We start from the raw sequence: 22006 nt of genomic DNA on the forward strand, positions 1-22006 counted from the left end.
TATTTGCCATTATAAAAAAATTAAAATGTCATTCTTGTGTTTATGAAATGCAGGATGTTCCTGGAATCTTAAAACAGCCAGGCATTTAAGAAGGATTTAGGGCCTTGGTTTATAAAGCTTGGGCACTGGTTGTAAACATTATGGACGTTGCTTATTATTTTTCTTGCTCATATTTTAGAAAAAGTATCTATTTATATTTTATCAGTATTTATACAGGAATGTCTGCAATTCTAGCCAGAGACTCTATTGATTTATAATGAGTTCCAAAAATGTCCCAGTAAAGGAAGTAAACTCATCTAGAAGAACTGAGCTTGTTTACTGCACCTGCACATTTTCATTAATTAGGGTTTGCCTTTTGTGTAGACAAGTATAAGGCATGGGAAAGACACTGTGTTAGAATGTGATTTTTCAAAAAGCAAACTGAAGGAACAATGCACATTTTTCATAACTATTTGGTGCTGCTTCTAATTCCTGTGGTTCCTATAAAATCTTCTGGAATGCGTTCATTTTCCTTATCATTGATGACAGGCGAGAACTTTTCTTAAATTCAAAAAATCCCAATTCTGACCTAAGCTAAGCGGTCCAGCCTCCATATTATCTGATATATTCTATTTTCATTTATACCAAATATCAAAATATCAAAAAGAAAAAAGCTGACAGCAGCAGCTACCAGAAACCACACATCTTCTTTCTTCCTTTAGAAATGCCACCCAAGCTCATGTTATGTAGCAGAATAGGCAATGCTTGCACTGCTGTTTTCTGCTTTCTTCTAAGTGAGGGGCACTCTACAAACTGAAGTGCAGAAAATAAATTAAAAGACTAACACGCACAAAACCCCTATTATTTGTTAAGAACTGCTGCATTTGAGGAGCTGTGGATCTGGCTGGAAAATGGGCTCCATTACATTATGTTTAAAACTTGGCATCATACACTTACAAACCTGGAGAATGTCTAACAGTAAAATCTAAGCGTTGAGATGAGCCAAAACATATTTTCTTCAATAAAATCATAGTCAATGCATTATATTGCTCCTATAAAATTTCCAAAATGGTTAAAATGTTGATGAACATTTCCTTTATATTTTGTTTCCTGTAAAATGTCCATTCTCGTCTTGTCCAGCCCCCATTAAGTTAACCTGAAAAAGGTTGAGTCCCTTTGTTTCAATGATTTGTGATGTGATGTTGCTGCTCATATTTCACTTAGTGTTGTTGAAATTGCCAATCACAGATCTTGCATTCTATCTGCTGTCAGCTCGGTTTGGATTATCACCTCGGATGTGGGATTCAGCGTGTTCGGTGTGTGGTGAGCACTTCCACATTCCATTTTATAAAATCACATTTTCTAATGAGAATGCAAATGAAAGAAAAGCTGTGTGAAATAGCTATAGATGAGTTGCTTGTCAAAAATGTTTTACTTTACAAAAAAAAAAAAAAAAAAAAAAGCTTGTTCAACAGGGTAATGTACTGCATGTCCTCAATGGACTCCTCTTCTGAGTTGTGGCACATGGCCAAATAGGAAGGTAGCACATCTTCATTGTTGCTGGTTTTCATTCTAACTGCCGAGACAATTCATGCAGGTTTTGACAGCTTTTTTTTGATATATATATTTACATAAACTGCTTTATTGCAGTAGCATATTTTGAACAGAAAATATACATGTTAGATTATGAAGAGACTTTTTCTGGAAGACCCTATATGCTTTTTCTTCTTAACAAAGCATAGAGATAATGTTTCTAAAGAGAACTTTAAAACTTCCTTTATTATAAAATATGAATCAAAACACAATAAAAAGAGTCATTATCTCTTAGTCAGCAGAGTGCTTTCAGTAGTGTTCCATGTTGAATGCGTGCAGAGAGATCATGACTGGAAGATGAAATTATCCCTACTGAAGGGTACTAGAGATCTGTACAAAAATAACCTTTAATTAGATTTAAATATGACATGTATTCACTTTGCTGACTTTGGCTTTTATTGATTCTTTATAATGTGTTAAAAGTATAGGGCGATATCTCACATCACCTTAGGTAGGACTTTATGACTGCCTCAGGTCTCATTGTTAATGCTCTTACAGCTATTTACCTCTGTCAGTAATGAATAGGCTAATGGGTCAGCAGACCTGACTGTGTGCTGATCTCTCTGGATGATTTTCATTCAGTCTTCATCTGCAGCTGGCTTTTCCGCGTGGCCTAAGTGATCTGAATGTCCTTGCACGTATAATAGTTATCAGATATATACAATGAGGTAATCAGAAAATTGAAGTCATGTGTGGAACAAAAACCATCCTGTTTTTCTATGAGTACACATGCTATACAATACAATACAGCGCAATACAGCGTCCCTCATAGAATAAATGTGTGAAGGAAAAAAAAAAAAAAAGGCAATAAAATCTTGGTGGTTACAGGACAGATTTTCAGCATAGTCCATCATTCCACAGCTGGAACTCCATTCTAACATGGCAGAATTTCTACCTGTGCTCAGATACTGTTTGTCAAAACACACTCAGATTCCCAGAGGATTTCAGCACTTTGGGTGCTAAGCATGTGTAGAAATATAGTCGTCAGTGTCGCAGTAAGAAGAGATAGACATCAAGCACTCCAGTAAATTCTGGTTTTACTGTGGTGAACAGAACTCTGTTGTTTTTTAACCTAATTATATGTGCTAAATACCTGAATATTTGACCTGAATATTTGAGAGCTCTTGAAAATCCTGCTTTTAAATATTTCCAGTTCAGTGGTGATCAGCCAAAACAGATTTCAATTTAATTTTTAATTAAGACTTATTTGTTATGTACAGTATTAACTTGCAACACTTTTTTAATTAAAAAAAAAAAAAAAAAAAAAAGATGTTATCTTTATAGAATTGACTTATTTGGAAACTTAACATAAGCTTCTAAGCCCACAGAAAATATGTTGATGCGTTTCTGTTTAAAATATATTTTAAAAAGTAATTCCCTGTAAAATGTCTTAGTGGGACTACATTAGAAATAATTTTCAGTGTTTTAGATAAGAACCCTTTTAATCTCTGACCCTGAAGTCTGGCTATAGAAATGCTGCTTTAGTGCTGCTCAGTATTCCAGCCATACAGTTCCCAACATTGCCTGATTACTGCTTTGAAAACATGTGGATGGAATCGTGGCCGGACAAACATCTTGGTTCTGTGCATCAGAGTGTCCATTGACTTCAGCCAGTTTTCTGGACGTGGTAAGGACTTGGAACATAAGAATTTTATCTGTAAGTGAGCTTTGGGGTCATTTTGCTCATCATAATACCTCAAAAATTCAGTTTTTAAGAAGCACCTTTCAGGACAATCTTTACTGAGATAATTAGTGGGTTTCTTTCAGTGCAGAAATGTTCTGTGTGCTTTGCATAGATTGTTCTTCCTTAATCTACGGAAGGGCTGTGCTCTGAGCTGCTATTACACAGAATGATGTTAAAAGTTGTTTAGCAGGCAGTGGGGAGTGATGTGACCAGAAGTTCTATGGTTCTGCAGGAATAAGACATGAACAGTTTTCTTCCCAGCAGTTCTGGATTAAATACCAAATATTAAAAAATAAACTGCGCATTTCATGTACATCAGGTGCTGAATGAGGTTTCCAGACATTTAGCTGATGATTTTCAAGGAGGAAAGAAAAGAAAGAAAGAAAGAAAGAAAGAAGAATAAAACAACGGTGACCCAAATCCTGTTGTACTAGAGGATTCAGGCAAGTATTGTGTAAACTTTAGAGGGTCTCTTCTAGTGAATGAGTCTGCACTCAAACTCTCTGCTGTTCTGACAGCTGGTAGTGCTGTACATGGAGCTGTGGGGTACTGGTGTCTGATGCTCACTGCCAGAGAGGTGGTTGTATGTGCCTGTTGTTGATCAACTAATTTGCAGTGGCAAAAAATGAAAAGCAGAGTGAAAGAGAATGGAGGATAGAGAACTGTGTGTGCACAGCTGGAGAGAAATGAAAGGTAAAAAGAGAAAGCTGGAAGATGGAGAAGAAAATGTTTGGAGAAGAGAAAAAAGTGAGACTGTGAATGTTAAGTTTATAGGAGGCAATAGGTGATGCAGATGTATCCCCCAAAAAGGAGAAATAAGCACCAATTGTACCCAGTGTGACGCTAGTTCAGTGAAAGGTAGAAATAAGCACTGGCAGAAGTCTGTGCAAATCCACAAGACTAGAATAGTGAGGGCAAAAATGCAAAGAAAGAATCCTGTTTTGTCTGCAGTTCCATAATTATCATGTGAGATTAGCTCCCAAAGGAAAAAAAGAGCTTCCTTTTTACCTAAAGAGAAAAACCAGATATTCTCCTTTAGTTAAAATGATTGCATCTGAGTGTTGAAGGAAAACACCAAACATTTTGAGACTCAAAAATCATACAAATCAGCAACACCAGGAGGAGTGTCTGAAAGATTATTTCAGTTTCAAGGATGTAAATGTACTTCATTGCTGTGGTTTAGCCACCCTTGGTCATTCAGGATGTAAGTAGGAGCTGATCTCATTTAGGAAATCATTGAGAGGAGATGAGTCTGAGGACCTGATTCTATCTTATCTTGACCAACCATGGTTAATAAAGGAAGAATGCAATTATTATGCATTAAAAGCATTAAAGGTCTAGTTCCTCAAAGATGTGTAAGCACCTTTCTCCCATTGATTTCAATAAAATGAGGCAGCTTAAGTGCCTTCAGAAATCTGACCTTAAGTGTCGTCGGGAAAAAGTGAAGCAAAAGATAAGTGGGTTCTAAAAGAATAACAGGGGACTGCAAGCACATGATTCTGGTGTGTTATTATATTTTATATGTGTGGGACTTCTGCACATTAAAAACCAAATAAAGCTACAAACAAATTATCCCCATCTAGGCTGCAGAAAGCATCAAATTGCTATCCCCTCCCTGCAGTCCATCTCACAGACATCTTCTACAAAATGCACTGTATGGAGTGAGATGGAAAAAAACAGGAAAACAACAAACCCAACTCCATCCCCTCTGCTCTCTTCAGTCCCCTCCCAGCACCAAGCTTGCCTCTCCCTTCCTCAGTGTGCTCAGTGAGCTGGAGGGGCTTGTTCACCTGACTCTGCTTGACAAGCAAACAGTTGGTCACAGTCCTAATTACAGATGCTTTTGTTACTCAAACACATTCCTTCTGTTAGAGGAAGATGCCGCGCTCTCAAGATTAGCCTTATCGAGAAGGTGCAGTGTGTATGACATAGTCCCATAGTGATAAACAGATAGATAGATGGACAGTAGCATACAGATGTTAATGTTTTTTTCCTTTTTCAGAAAAATCCTGTACTAGAAAATACCATGTTCGTTTGTCACTATCTTGTCAGGTTTGTTGCATTTTAATACAAAACAGAAAGGAGAGAGACTCGCCTTGCTGTTTATGTTTCTTTCATGGTTAAACCAACCACACGGCTTACATATTTCTTGATAAATAGCACTCAGGTACTTCTCTCTGGTATAAAGCAAGTGAAAATAGCCCCCTCACAGATATCAGTAATTCCCAAAGAAGAGATTTTCAAATTTAAAGGCTAAACTAAAATTTAAAACGATTTTCCTAGATTTCCGACCTAGATTCCCTGCCTTGCTCTCAGTGCATTTGTCCTTTTAAAGGAACCAATATGTTTGTATAACTGATGCGAAACAAGCTTGACTCCAAAAAGATTTAACTTAATATCTGGCTAAGCATTCAGAGGGTAGTCCATCTGTAGAATGTACATTAAGGACCCTGGCTGGAGCGCAGCTAGTCATGTATGATATCAGGCACACAAATGTGACGTGATGCCCATATACTCTTGAGCATAATTCAAAGTGCCATGAAGCTCTATGGGTAGAGAAGCTATAAACACAGTTGTCACAAATGAGAAAGAGTACAGAGTTACATTCAGACTAAAGAGTGAAGAAGCATTAGAACCAGCCATCATGTCTTAATGAAATTGTTAATTAGGATATTATGGAATGCATAGCTAAAAGATAGTCTGTTCAGTAACCTTGCGGCATGCTTTTACTTAACTGTTTCTTCACCAAAATCTAAGGCAGACTCAAGCAAGGTGAAGAAAATCCCTTGTAAATACACAAAGATAATCAAAATGATGTTACTTTTTTTCACAGTGGATTTTTAAAATCCTTTTTTCCCTTTCTAAACAGACCAGCATAGAACATGTGATTGTCTACTGGTTATAGGAATAAGTACACATTTAATCTACATAATCATCAGTCTTCCTTTATGTAAAAATGATTAGTAAATAGGGTTTTTAAGCAACTGTTTAGATTAGACATTGGCATCGTAGATTAACTTATTTCTAAAACACTTGATTTTATCACTCTGCCTAATGATTTGTCCCATGATTTATTGGCTAATATGATGAATCATGTTAGATTTATTGTTTATCCTATAAATAGTGCAACAAATCATTAAACAGTGATAAAAGCCAGCAGTTTCACAAGAAAGTCTACCTATGTTATCTTTGTGTACAACGTGTGGCTTACACTAATTTGATGTTCTATTTTCACTTTTATCTTAAGACGTGAATAACCACCTTTGTCTAAATGATTCTGTAAAAATGAGGGCGATCATATACTCTGGCTGTATTTATTTTATACAGAAAGATAAAGCCTAGTATTTGATGGATGGTAAATCTGTAAATTTATTCTTGATAACAAATGTGATATGCTTTGTGAGAGATTTTAAATATAATGGCTTTTTTTTTTTTTTTTTTGTATTTTAGTATGTCAGTTTTGCTTTTCTTGCCATGGTTTCATGATGTAGTTGATAAAAATGTTTCTTATATCCTTTGTAGAGATCTGAGCCCATCTTGTTTAGTAACTTAGCTGAAAGGATACAGTATGGGAGACTAGGGAACTGAATATATGAAATTTGGCATTCAGATAATGGGAGTGGTCATTTTTGTTCTTGAGACGGTAATGGCTTCTCTTGCTGCAGATATAGCTAGGTCTGTCTTTACACATTAGGAATGAAAGGATGGAAAATACAAGTAATATTCTTGAAAATTTCCTGAGGTCACTGGTGGGTTGGATTAGGTGCAGTAATGATGATAACAAATTATATGGTAGCAGATTTGCAGCGTTGTAAATTGAATTATTTTGAGGGCAATGGTCAACCTTTCTTGCTAACTGAACTGTTTACTTTCTTTAGATCTCGTGGCAGAGCCACATCCACGTGTAGAAAAACTAGTCGTGCATTCATGAGATCTGTCCTTACGTGCACAGTACTCCAGCAGCGCCGGGTCATGTACACCATGCTCAGGGCAGCTGCTCAGCAGGTTCCAAATCCAGTATGTATGGCAATGCCAATCTTTCATCGTTTCTTAGTACTAGTGAATTACAGCTGTGCTGTACTCACAGGTTTGGTTATTGATATCTAATTACCTTTGTCACAAGTTCTGCATGTGCATCCCAGGCTCTCAGACCTGCCTTTCTCTGCCAGCTGTTGTGTGGCTGCTCGGTCTGCTCCCTACAAGCCTGCATGCAGATCAGCAGTATCTGTGGAGCTGGACTCAGAATGAGCATTATCTCCAGTGATCCAGAAGGCTACACAGCAAGCAGGAGAAGTCTTGCTCCTTGTCACTGTGATTAGAGGTATAGGAAGCAGGTATCCACATGTGGCATGGCTGAACAAAGTGAATGAGCCTTTTTTGTTAACTAAATGAGCATCTCCAGTGCCCAGCTAATAATTACTCCTGTTTTATTTTCAGAGGGAAAGCACCACAGCACTTAAGGTGAACTGCATGGAATAATACATGTTTTTCTATGTTTTGAATACCTGTTGTGTTTGTAGAAGAGTATATTGAGCACTGCATGCTTTTGGGCAATGAGAATTTAAAAAATATGGGGAAATACTACATGAATCCTTTGTATATTAGACCAATCTCACTACCTCTGTCAGCTTTGTAATTTATAACAATTCACCTTATGGAAGAAGAAGGGACAACAAATGTGTGATTTTGGAGGCTGGAAAAAAGCAAAGCTTAAAGGAAGAGCTGGCAACGTTTGTGGATCAGTCTGGAAAAAATGAAGTTAATTGAAACATAGACTATAAATGAGATGGCTATTTAAGATTGTGGCTGTGATGTATCTGATTATTAAATCCAGGGAGACAGTCCTAATGACAGAAATCAGCAAAGAAAATGTGTTTCTGTGTGCATGTGTTACTGTGTGTGTTTGGTTATTGCAATCCTGTCCTTTGGTGCAGTGCTTTCCCTTGAACTAATGGACCTTAGTTTGCATGAGCAGAGGAAGCAAAGCTGTCAGTTGTCTGTAAAGTCTCCAGTGTAGTCCCAGGCAGTGCTACCACTAATTTCCCTCCAGACAAGTCTTTATAGTCCTCAATGTATTTCCAGAGAAATATTTTTGTTTTCCACAGGGGAATCTCTCAGGAGAGTTTCCTGGGAATTCCTTTGGATCTGCAGGTAGAACATGCATGGAGAAGGAGAGAAACAGAATGAAAATGCAGGATTGAAGGAAGGGGGATGTAAAGGAAGACGTGTTAACACAGAAAGAGGAAGTGGTTTATTATATTAGGCTAAACAGCTAGACAAACTCTGTTTTATAAATGCTGATATAGGCTTATCTCACACCATGTTAAAGGTTGTACACTAATGGCTTAAAATCTAGGAAATCAACACATTCACTGTAGGAATATCAATTTTTCATATTGTTAATCTGTGTAAACAAATTTCTTCAGAAATATAAGATTTTATTGCTTTGAGTGATTTGCCAGAATCTCTTTTCATTTGATTTTGATTTATAGCTGTACACTTGCTTTAGAACTTCTTGAAAAAGTTTTAAGGTAATTACCCACTCCCTCTGGGTGACACAAAGTTTTTGAATTTGCAAGGATCTGTTTCTCTTCTATGAAATGTAACTTGCAAATATTTTTATATTATAATTATATTCCGCCTTTATCTTTCATATCATTTGTTCATCTTTCATTCTGTACTTTCTGACTGCAATGTCACTGATTGATGCAATAAGTGCAGTTAATTTTACTTCTGAATTTTAGGAATGGATTTGTCAATCAATACTATTCACTGGAGTATCTTAGGAACTGTCTCTAATTTCTTAGCTTTTCTTTCTGTTTTACTTAATAATTTAGAAGTGAAAGTTCTCTAACAGCTACCTGTCATTGTGAATTTTGGTGTTCATAAATGGAAGGATGACTGCCTGTTTGCATCCTACACTGAACGCAGCCCTAGTTTGACAACAGTGATGGTTGGTAGGCTGCTACAATTAGATCCTTGCTCTTACCTCATTCACTAGGCAAAATGCTGAAAAAAAGAACAAGCTGCATCTTCAAGCAATAAAAGCACACAGGGAATATGGATAACCAGAAATGTATGCTTCAAATTGGAGAGATCAAATTCATTCAGTGAGAGGAAAAAACATTAATTTTAAAGCCACAGGTCTGTTCTCTGTATCTTTCCTTGTTTTTTATCCTTTCAACTTCCCCATCAGCTTTTAGAATCAGTAAACAAATTCATTCTTTCTCAGATGAATAATGAACCCCTGATGACTGTCAGAGTAAGTACCTAGAACAGGTAAATTAAAATGGTAATGCAATTAACTCGATTTTTCCATGTGTATAGCTCTACCAGTCCTGCCCCAGGGCAGGAGCTCAAGCTGTCTTATATTCACTCGAAGGAGACCCTTCCAGACCCTGGCCTTCCCTACCTGTGTGTGTGACAGCTTTGTGTTAGGCTTGTAGTACAGAAAGATGATCCCTTTTTTCCATACAGCCAAAATTATAGGCTTGACATCACAATGAAGATAGTAAGAATTGACTGTCCTAAATGGGACTTGCATTCTTAGTGCTTTTTTGGCAGCATCATTCCTGTCCCACAGAAACAGACTGCATTCCATTCCTGGTTACTCAGCGTCTGTATTGGGGAGAGTGTGTCCCAAAGGCCTCCCAGACATCTACAGTGATGAACACAACTGACTGGACACTGTCTCTCCCCAGTAGTTCCTTTTCCCTGGTCCCCCAGTAGGTGGCTGGATGCATCCCTGGTTTTTCTAGGAGATGAAAGTGTGTTTGCAAACCCAACTCCCTCTGCAGCTTGGTGGGGGCATTCATTGAAAATAAAACAAGCCTGTTTTCCTCCATCAGGCTGAAAAGTACTATTACAACATGGCAGCCCTGAGGGTTCTTCAGCACCTTTATCCAGTAGCTTGCTAGAAATCCTTATTTGAATTACGGGAACTTCTGTTGGCTGCTGGTATGTCAGCCATACTTACGACTTCTCCAAAGCTTCCCAATTTCAGATTCCTCCCTGCCTCAGGCTCTAGCAGAGTTTTGGTTTGTTTGTGGGTTTTTTTGTGTCAATTAATGTAAACCTGGAAGATTGCTCTTGGAACCTTTGTTTAGGGCCATAAAACAACATTATAACTCTCTGGCTGATCACCAGAGGACCAGAAACCAGGATGTAACCTGTCCAGTCCCACTGCTCCTTCATGTGATATCCGGGGTGGTTGTTTTATTCTGTTCACGTGATGTAGTTTGAGCTTTTTTTTTTTCTTCTTCCCCCCCCCTCCCCCCCCCTTCATGAAAGTAGGGATAGTTTTTTAATAAATATCCGAGTGTGTTCTAGCTTTAAGGATGATATGCATTTAATGTGGCTCATGCTATATTATTCTTGCTTAACTTGGAGCTTTTGATTTAGCTTTCTAGTTTAGCTGTGGTATTCCGCAGGGGATATTGTTGGTTTCCAAATCTTTTGTCAGAGTAATTGAGCATAACATCTTTGCAGGTTTGTGTTTCAAAAGATGCATTATCTTTTCTTGTCCATTTGTTCTATCTGAGCTATTCAAAACTTTTAGCTTTACAGATCCTGTGAAAGAATTTGGGTTTTAAGGCTGATAACTTATGTTTCTGCTGAATTTGCAACTCTGCATGTGATGATTAATACATCTCTCCATAAATAAGTAAGAAAAGATGGTATCAGTAAATTGGTAACAAAACAGAAGAATTTCATTAAATTCAGTATTTTGCAAAAGTCTTCCATCCTTTTAGTTCTTTATAAATTAAACTTCATCCATATCTGGCTGGCTGAAGAATGAATGTCACATATAAGATATCTCCTTTAAATATCTTCTTGAAAGTAATCTATATGATTTACAACATATTGCAATTAACATTGACCTTTTGTCTGCTTCAAAAGAATGTGAGAAACAGTTCTTCTGACATCAAAGAGATTTTCTAAATTTCCAAAAATATTCCTGATGAAAGTTGTTCTGGCTAGGAAAAATATGTCACCTTTATTTGAAAGACACAGCACACTTGATGGATTGTCTGCCTCTTCCCTAAACTTAGTTCCTTCACAAAACTGGATTTAGAAAGAAATTTGCAAATATAGTCTTTTAGAAAATGCAGATACCTCATAGGTAAAATTACGAATCCTGTATTTGTGTTTTAAGATTACACAACTATTTATTCAAATCCAGAGGCTGCTACTCTCTCTCCCCTTTCTTCCAGCTACTTCAGTACAAACCTACAACTGCAGTTCAGTTTTCAGCAAATCTAATCCACTTTTTACTCAAAATGAAAAAAAAAAAAGGTTCAGTTTTCACAAATCTCTATATTTGACATTGTATATACATCGCTTTTATCAATGTACTTTAGACCGATTGACAGCTTTCTAAATATTTGCTACAGATTCCAGTATTCATAATTCACTCTGTCTGATTGGCCAGTAGAATTACATTTTATCACCTCTGATGGCTTCCTGGATGACTCTATCAGGTTTTCGAAGTGACTGCATAAAATGTTATGCCAATGGTCTGATTTTTCATATTCCTTTTTCTCTATTAGAGCTTTTAACAGTTACCTTTGTGGAAAGCAAATAAAAGGACTGTGAATAGGATCAAATCATTTGATGTAGCTGAAAGTAGAGTCCAGCTTGTCTTTTTTTGCTTTCTCCTTGTGCTTCACTGGTCTCTTTCTGAGGGTTGGGAAGGCTTCCCTGGCCAGTGTCCTGCTGGTACAAGCCAAGCTGACGTGCTGTTGCTCCGGGCACTTTGTTGGAGCAAGCTCTCCTTATGGCAGCCCTGGCTCAACAGTGTGGTATTAACTGTGAGCTTGGGAGAGGGGAGGAGGGATCAGAGCACAAGTTAGGCCAGCTGCCAGCCACACTAAAATTACTTCTGTAACCACTCCAATATGTGTACCAGAATTTAGGGACTCTGATATATTCAGACAGAACAGTTTTACACAAAGAGTAGTTGAAATACAGTCTGGAACAAACTGCCGAAGTCAGCATTAGAAGCAAATAGTGTAAATCAGTTCAAGGAGGAGTTTTGGAAGAAGGCAGCAGGAAGAGCACAGAGCTACTAGCTTGAAGTTCAAGTTTCAGATGATGAAATGCAGATTGATTTGTATTTCCTGAGGTTATGAGGGCAGGTCTTCGTGGACTGTATCATCCTCTTTGAGCTGTTAAATGTTTGTATGTACATTTGTGCTGTGTTTCATTCTCTTTCAGTTCAGTGGTACTTATCCCCCCTCCTACAGACTCACTAGATTTGCTGAATGTAATGCATATCACAGAAACTCTGATTTCCAGCATCTGGATGAACTTCACTGAAGCCAGTGAAGTCATTTACTTACAGTGATGTAAGGAAGTGTGCATTTCAGCTTAAGGCATGTAAATTCGTATGCATTGTACTGTGTTATCTCTTAAGTTAAACATCCGGATCACTGTGTGATATTTAAGTCTGCACTGTTTTGGTAAAGAAATCTGAACTGTGAAATCAAGTGTGGAAACGCTATAGGAGTTTTAGGGTACCACTGATCCCAGTATTGCCATGCTGCTGTTATGAGAGTTGTGTGTCACAGGAGGGGCAGAACAGAAAGGTGAGGTGGGGAATGCAAAATTCACGTGACAGAATTATATTTTGTTCCTGTGGCCAGTGATATGTGACAGTGACAGAGTCCTGAGCTAACTCCTCCAGCCCTACAGGACTCCTTGTAAAAGACTTGGGAGAGCAGCAATGGGCCTGATTTGCGATGTGCTGTGCTCCATAAACTTCATGACATGTCGACATAAGCTGCATTCGTTACGTGTCTTGCTGGATCAGACCTTGTATTGCGTTTTTACCTAGATTTCTTTTTCCTGAAAACTAGACAAACACCAAGTTTGTTTGGTAATGACACAGATCACCAGTACTACTACTATGCAAGAAAAGTGGTTTTTATTTTATTGCAATTTTCGGTTTCTAAGTGATCAGTTGTGTTAAGTAACTTGTTTATATTTTGAGTAGAACTGTTACAAACCTACAAGTTCCCTTTTCTTTCTAAATTGCCTTTTGCTGCAGCTCTGATAAGCAAAACAGAACTGTCTTTTGTTTGTTTTGATGGAAGAACCCCGTCTACAGTCTCCTATTCAGGTTTCCTGTGGATTGAGTTTCTTGCTTAAAGTAGCATTTCTTTTCACAGAGATTTCTGTATTTCTAATACCTTCTGCCTCAGCATAACATAAAAATCCTCTCTATCCACTCAGAACTGTACGTATTGGTATAGTAAAAGAGCATAGCGTACCTCTTCATGCTTCTTACTTTCTTCCTAAACTCACAGTCCTGTTGGAAATTAGAAGTGAATTTCCATAGCAAAGAAACATAATAAGAAAATTAATGGAATATTTGTAAATGGCCAGAAAAGGCTTGATTCTTGCTTCACAGAAATTCATAACCTGGGCCAGCACAATCTCTGTTCCCTCCTTCTCAGCTGTAGATGTGTGGGTATTGTGTTTAAAGCCCAACAGAGCAGTAGCAACAAGACGGAGCTGGCCTTACAGAGCCGTAGCAGCCGGATGATTGGATCCCATTTCCCACAGGTTTTGAAGTCTGCAACTGAAAATGTCTTGTAACTCTATTAGGAAAGACCTATGGTGATCAATAGAACCAACAAGGCCACACGAGTATGTCTCAGAGCACAATGAAAATTGCACATCCCATGCTGCTCAGGGGACTTAATATTTTTCAGTGATTTTCTCACCCCATCCCTTGCCCATGTTTACAAAGCAGTTGTCTGGTGCAGCTTTGCTGTGAAATGTAGGACCTGGTTCATTGTTGAAGTTACCTCCATAAAACAGCTCTGTATATTTCCTAAGGTTTCTAGTAACTCAGATTTAAAAAAAAAAAAAAAAAAAAAAGAGAGAGCAAAAGAATATATCTTTAGTTTTGTAAAGATTGATTGATAATTTGAAGTGACATTCTGCAATTTTAAAGACCAGGATGTCTGCACTGGTGAGAAAAGAGGGCCATATTCTCTTATCCATCCCTCTTGTTTGAGGCGAGGGGCAGAAGCCAGGGGTGGGGGTTTGGTTTTGCTGGAGCTGGCTGGTGCTTGACCCATAGGTTCAACAGCACTGTGAGATCCAAGTGCTCACAGATCGCTCCCTACGTGTTCTGAGCTGAGTAGACCTGAAACAACAATGGTATTGGGATTGGGATTTAGCTGCAAATATCTGATTGGAACAGCATTTTTATGGTTTTATATATTGACAATTAATATGGTCTCACTGATAATAGAGAGAGAAATAGATCTATTTTTTTTAATGTATATATGATTCTAGACCATCTGTGTATATGCTGCAATGGACTTGATCCTGCAGATTTAAGCTGTGAAGTACTCGTGTAGAAATTAGCTTTGCTTGGATGGACTTTTTCAAAAACTTTGAGAACTGAGTCCAATTTTAGTGACAACTAAGTGACTGCTTGTTCTATTTCATAATTATTTTTAGTTTGCTCTTATATACTTCCTATAATATATTGTTATAAATATCTTCTTTTCTTTTTAATATGAGAAAAACAAAATACTTGCATTGAGGTGCACAGGGACTCTTATAGACAGTGTATTTAGCTCAGAGCACGTGAAAAAAATGACTGTTTGACTAGGTTAGCTTTGGGTACCCTCAGGCTCTTTGAGATTAGTTTTAGATTCATATACTGTGGTCACTCATTGACCAAGCTGTTTTAACACTTATACATATCCAGCAAAGGATCATTTCCCTCAGGCATGGTTTTCTTTCAATCATATTTAGCAAAACCATTAAACACACTTGGGACTTGCAGTGAAGAGAGAAACAACTTTACATACACACAATTCAAAATAATTTTCTTCTTCGGGAAAAAAAAATGACTGTTAAGTGTTGAAGTCTCAGTTTATCAAAACTTAAGGTTGATACAACCTTAAATGGTTCTGTATAATTCCCCTGCAATTAAATGCCTTCTAGACATTTTTTTGCCAATATTTTTGAAGTGGATACAAAGTCACTTTGTTCCTAAATAAGCAGAAAAATGAAAGTGTTCTCAATTTTGTGTGCAAGAGTGATTGACAAATGATACAGTGGAGGAATGGGAAGCAGATGTTACATTAATTAGTTTTTATCTTTTTAATAGACTTTTCCTTAGTAACCAAATTTTATTTTCCAAAAAATCCTCAAACCTTAAGTTTTTCAGCTTTGATATTATTTTAAAGAGAGCTTCTAAACCCCCTTCCCCATGTTTTAGAGTAGTTGAGCATCCCTAGTGGTGGATGAAAAGTTTACACACAAGAAGGGTGCAACGCGGAGTGGCTTTGGCTGCCTCTCACTATGGTGTTTAGCTGTGCCACGCTTTTGAGCTCACGTGTAGCTTCCTTCATTTGCAAAGTCATATTGGCTCCAGTTCATTGAAATTCAACACAGGAGGAGAAAGTGTTCACAGAAAGGCTATTTGTAGGACTTGTTACTGGACCCTAAATTTGGAATTGGAAAGTGTTCCCAGATGGCCTAAAAAGTGAGTATTTTTGGTTCTTCACTGAAGAGTCGTCAAATTCAACAAGTTCTCTTTATTAAACATGTTGTGGTCCTTCTTAAGCATATCTTGGCTCATGGTTTATAGAAAATATTCTTCAGTTGAACAATGTATCTTTGAATAGAACAGAAAAGTATGTAAGAAGGTGTTGTTCTTTCCTTTTTTGTGTACTGTCTGTGGTTGTATTTCCCTGTGGACAGAGTTCCTGTTTGTGGAAGACAGTGACTGGATTCTTTCTCCCCGAATGGCTATCCATTCTGGGTAGGCATCTGAGTAAGGGCTAGCTCCCAAATTTTCTGAGAAGTAAGTGATGCTCTCTCTTCTGATCTATCTTAATTCAAATACTGTGTCTGATAGGTTTCACTTAGGAGTTCAGACTCGCCACTGCACTTTGACTACTCAAACCAGAAATCTCCAGTGACGCTCCCTCTGCTTACTCTGGCTGGCTTTCATTTGAACTCTTTTGGATCTCTCTACATATGAAGGCATGCGTATGAGTTCATCCCTCCCTCCCTTCTTCCTCTGCATTGACATCACCTGAACTGCTTAAATCTTCTGATTTAATTTTCACTTCTATAGCATACTTGTGAAATTCCTAAGATTTCTATTAAAGATAACACAATATCTATCAGCTCCATCACGGTTAGATTTAGAATTTTTACAGATGTCTTTTTTCAGATAGTATCAGTGACATTCACGTAGAATTGTTATTCTGTAACTGAGTGTTTTCAGTTACTGCAGGTATTTACAGTCGTGTATAAACATGAGGTTAAGAAAGACTTCTTTTAGGTGGGACCAAAACAGACAGATTTGCAAGCAGTGATTTAGTTCTGTTTTTTGGTGTTTTTTTTTTTTCCCACTGTTAATGTCTTGACCATTGCAACTGCTAAAACTCAGAATAGATGGTAAATTGAAGAACTGATTTTTGCTTGGCATTTAAAATATTCTTAACCTGTAATACTCAACAAAGCTACTTGGATTTGTAACTTGGTCTTTTTGGAAATCCTGACAACTTTGAATGGAGGAGTCCTGCTTGAGGAGATCTTGAAACTGTTAAAACATAAATTCCAGGAACAATGCTAGTTTCTAAATCTCCTGTTTCTGATGATATTCTTCTCTAATCAAAGTACTATTTTTTTCAACTTCTACTCTTGCTGTATTCTGTTCTAGAGACTGAAATTTTGGTAAATGCTCATTAACTTTTGGATGTTTCACTTTCTCACCCAAGTAACCAAGCTCTTCCTTTGTCAAGGCTTGTTTTGAGCAATTGTCTAAGATCACAGCCTATCTGATAATAACTAACCATAATAAAATCTATTAAAAGTCTATCTGAAAATAACTGACTATAGTGCAGTTTTAAGGCCTTTAATTTTAGTCTTCTATAATGCCTTTTTTCAGCTGTGCATCTTGTCATCTTTGGCTATTAGAAATTCTAAATTTCGACATTGAAAGTGCTAATTCCTTCTGGTAGTGTTTCATTAATGCTTTGTGGTTTAATATTTCATTATACGCAGAAGTCGAGAGACATTACAGAATGAAAAGTGCTGTATAAGTTTTATTCTGTTGTCTACTTCTTGCCTGTTATGTAGCAGCAGTGCTTACTTCCTGTTGATTTTCCAGCAGTGAAAATTAGAGATATTTTTCTTACAGGTAAAATAATTAATGCTTTAGGTGAAAATGAATACGATTTATGTGTGTTCGGTCATGCAGAGTATCAGCTTGTTTTTTTAACCATGTTGTCAGTTTCTGGTGGTTACAAAAACAGTTTATTCAGAATTTTATCCTTTTCACAATAAATTAGCACGTTTGGATTTATTATCTGGAATCTCCATTGCACACATGGTAGGCTAGAGTAAGCATATTATCTCAGAAAGCCCTGACATCTCCTGAAAATATTAAATGTTTCAGAGACTGTAAGAAGCAAACTAAAACTGAAGGTAAGCACTTAAATCAGCACTATTTTATTTGTGGATTTCATATTGTCAGTGATGCGTTCTCTGTATGTACACCTGAAATAAGTAATATAACAAGTCTTTGCACCTGAATTTCGTTAGTGACAAGCTTAGTTCTGTTTATTGATGTGGTCAGCCAGTGACTGCACCTTTGCCTACATGCCACATTACTGATTTTACATCTCTCAGAGGCAGAATCCCATTGTTCTTTTCAGTTGCTTATTATTTAAATCACAATGTTTATCTCTCTTACAGAAGCCTCCTGATGGCTCTTCTGCTTTCAGTTTTTAATTGGAGAAATTTTTACTCTGTCCAACTCTACGAAGTGTTATATATATATATTTTTAGTAGACCATTACTGTTTTAATGTTGGTATAAAAAAGTTCTCAGCCTCCTCCAGCAACACTTGCAATCAACAGAGAATGGAGCTCTTGCAGGGGGCACCTAAATACATATGGCTACTTGTTCTGAATAATCTAGAATAGGATCCCTTTCTCTGATTATTCTAGTCTAGCAACAAATGGACTAAATGTGGTAAGCAATCACAGAATTGCTCAGGTTGGGAAAGACCGTCAAGACCATCAAGTCCAACCACAATATTGAGCTCTAAAAGTGCTTTGTTCATGTTTCATGAGAGTCGACTTCAAAAACTGTGTAGTGAATTTCCCTAAGAAAAAAAATACTGAGCTAAATGTTCTTTAAGACTTAGCAGGGAAATGTTTTAGAAGTCTGAATAAAATACAGTTCAGGGCCAATTTTTGCCCGGTATGTTTGTGTGAAGTCTGAATTCACACACGTCTACTTTCCATCAGATTGGGCTTCTAGAAATCAACACAAGGAATAATCCCATGTTACAGAATGGATTTTAATTTTCTCTGAAGTTAAAGTGGTTCTGCTTTACATTGGAGCAAAAACTAAGCTTTGGCAATGTGGTGAAATATTAGAGAATACTCCTCAAATTAGTTACAGAAATTGAATGCCAGGGCAAAGTAGAAAGAGGCAGGAGGGGGTGAAATATTTTATTTTAAAAATGCTCTATAAAGACAAAACAGGCAGTAAATTAGCAAAAGAGCTTTCACAGTTATTCATGGAAACACGTTTGAAAAAAACGTGGGGTTGGTTTGTTTATAATTTGGCAGAATTTTCCAGTGTTTTGTCAGTTTTCCACAGGCCTCTGTGCATAGGGCTCATTGGGAGGATCACCAGACATCTTTGAGGATGACTTCAGAAAGTAACATGGAGGAAGGCAGCTGAAATGGCAGTGGAAAGCAACAGACTCAAAGCCAGGCGTTTCTTTTGAAAATCCTTCCATTTCAAAGGCATATGTTTGAGTAGTAGATATGTGAAGTGGATCTAAGTGAAGGGATCCATGGATCAGGATTCTGTGATTCTGTGATCTACCTGCATCTAGTCCTGGATACTTCAAAAGCTGCAGCTAAAAGTGCAACCCAAACTTCCCATGTGTTTACAGCAGGTGGTATTAATTTATGTCATTTAGATTAATAGTTGTTGTTTAACAATAGCTGTTGATAAACTAGCTTTGTTATAACAATATGCAAAAAACTGCATTGAAACTGAGGGGGGATGGGATAGGATATGACAGCCAAATGCTCCACCCTGTATTTATATATATATATTATTTCTCTGTCCATGCACAGAAATGGTAACTTCAGTTTACTGGGAGTAGTGAAAAACAGCCACTTGCAAATTAAGTGAGACAACAACAGATTGGAGCTGTATATATATTTTTTATGTTGCTTCCAACCACAGTGCAAGTGTTAGGAAAGAAGAGGGAAGCTTTATTGGGAAATATATTGGTTTTTATTTCAGTAAATGCTTCTGGCTCAAAGGCGCCCGTAGCTTAACCTGGTAATCGGTGAGAAGTAGAAGGGCATGTGCTGGCAGAAGAGAAGAGAGCTGTGAAAAGATCTGTCCTTAGGACCTGTCTATCTTTCTGTTTGTAATAAAAGTAAGAGAAAAAAGAAGCAGTGTTATCAGTACACTTCTGCAAGTGAATTAGCTAGCACAGATTTGATAAAGCTTATAAACCCTCTAGAGCAATCGTGACAGTTTGCTGGCTTGGGCTTTGTCTGCTGCCAGTTACTCCTTGCTAGTGGCACTCTTTATTTATGCTTCAGTACCACGTTATCCTCTGGGCTTCAAACAGAAGGGACCTGTCTGTAAGTGTTTTGGTTGTGGTGTTAAAAAATAAGAGTGCAGCAAAACACATGCAACAGTGCCCAAATCCGTTTCAGCTAGTTTCCCTTCTCATGGTGGTGTTTCTCTGCGATTGTTGGGTATGCACTGATTGTGGCTGAGGTGATGTATGTCTGGCTTCCACTAGAGAGTGTCACAGACTTATGTGAATGAGTGAAAAAATTCAAATGGATGCATCATCTGCTTTGTTGTAGGCAAAGTGGCGTGACCTCAAAAACAGTAGACAGGTATGTCTCTGTGTATGTTTTCCATTTCCTATCACTGCCCATTTGTCCTTCACTGTACAACTAAAAATGAACATAATTCAGGAGGCAGCCACATTTTTACACATGCTAGTTTTTATCCACTTGACAGTGCATGCACATTAATGTTATGATAACATGTCATCTGATGTATTTTCTTCTCTTTTGTTCTCAAAGTAAATATATACTTCAAAATATATATATATATATTTATTGTCAAATGCATCTTGTTCTTAGAATAAAGCATTCATAAACAGTCTAGATTTTGAACCAGCCTATGTAAAATTCTGCATGTGGGAATCCTGGAAGGAAGAGGTTTCAGTTGTGGTCCATTAGCAAATTCTCATCTCTGGACTGAAGATGTATATGCATAAGTAGGGAAATTGAAAAATGTTGTTAGGTAGTCAGAAAGCTTCCAAAGGGATCTCCAGACAAGGAGCTACAGTAATACCATTAGATGGGTATTATTATAAAAAGAAAAAGAATAATTTAAAAGTGAGGACAATAGGAACACCCACAATGCATCAAGTAATTTTTTTATTCTCTCAAATTTTCAATAGAAGTGCAAACATTGAAAGTTATTTTTCAGACATGGAATGTTCCTGAATAACTCCCGTTACTTTGTTCAACTGAAGAATTACCCATGAAGATATTTTATTTAAAAAAATGTAAAATGTGAATGCCGAGCTGACCGCTGTGGTGCTGAAAACCAAGATATAATTCTCAAAGTTGGTGAGCTCTCTTCTCCCTGAATTTGCAGTTCTGTAGTCCACGGGCAATGTCTTTGTCTAATATGAATTGTTGTCCTTCTGCTTTAATTAATATATTACCTATGTGGACAACAGCGAAGTTAATAAGAGAACCTGTCATTTGTTCCCATCTTGTCCTCACATCCAGGGGTGTCCAGAAAGCCCTAGATCACTTGGTGAGTTTTAAAAGCTCTGGAAAACTCAAAGACAGAAGCCGGTCCAGTTGAGCTCAAAATCTTTACTTCTTTATCTTTTCCTTGAGAAGCGATAAAGAGCCACATAAAGGACCAAAGTATTTATCAGTGGTACCAGCAGTTAATAGACCACAGACAGAGGGATCTCAAAGACCTGAATGCAGAGTGATAAAAAACCATTTTTTATGAAGTTTGGGCAAGGTAGGTAGAACAGTGAGAGCAATTATGTCAGATCCTCCCATGGTGAGGTGAGCTGTAATGTAGGCTTGTAATGTCATGAAACCGTAAGGAGCTGAAAGTTAAAGATCTTGTGATACATCTTTATAAGGTTACATGTACTTCTTGTGAGAGCCTCAGAGTCGGTTCTTAAAAACTTGTGGTTTTTTTAATCTATTTAATTTCTGTAGTCAGCTTCCCCTCTTCCTACTAGAAAGGAAAAGAAGTAAAAGTGATGTCATCAAATCTATCTGCTTTAGTTAAACTCACTTATATTGGAGTTGCTACAGACCAATCCTTTGAGTGTGCAAAATGGGTTTGAGACGTCTTTTGAAATTTTTGCTGTTAATTCTGTTTGCAATGTACATATGTTGGAGCAAGAGAGATTTTCTGTTGTTGTCTGGCACTCACTGTCACTGAAGGAAGATGTTCACCTTGTGGGCAACTAAAAAGCTATCTGAAAAAAAATGTAAGACCTTTAAAAATTTCTGTTAAGATTAGGTCCCAAACAGAGGTTTTGTTTGTTTCTGCTTTCAGTGAGAAGTGTGAAATAACCTCTCCCCATTGTCAGGAGAAATCATGACTGGAAAAACTGGAGGACCAAGTAGAGGACTTGTTTTCTCTTCCTAGCCTCCCTACTTCTCTTAACAA

General features: G+C 37.4%; 1 long non-coding RNA gene across 1 annotated transcript in view; it reads left to right on the top strand.

The window, feature by feature from the left end:
• LOC128082448 (uncharacterized) overlaps positions 1-22006 on the top strand; it is a 366886-nt gene that overhangs the window by 198374 nt on the left and 146506 nt on the right. The gene's annotated exons all lie outside the window — the stretch shown is intronic.

Source organism: Tympanuchus pallidicinctus, unplaced genomic scaffold, assembly GCF_026119805.1.
Source record: "Tympanuchus pallidicinctus isolate F22 unplaced genomic scaffold, pur_lepc_1.0 scaffold22, whole genome shotgun sequence".
In the NCBI taxonomy this organism is placed as follows: domain Eukaryota; kingdom Metazoa; phylum Chordata; class Aves; order Galliformes; family Phasianidae; genus Tympanuchus; species Tympanuchus pallidicinctus.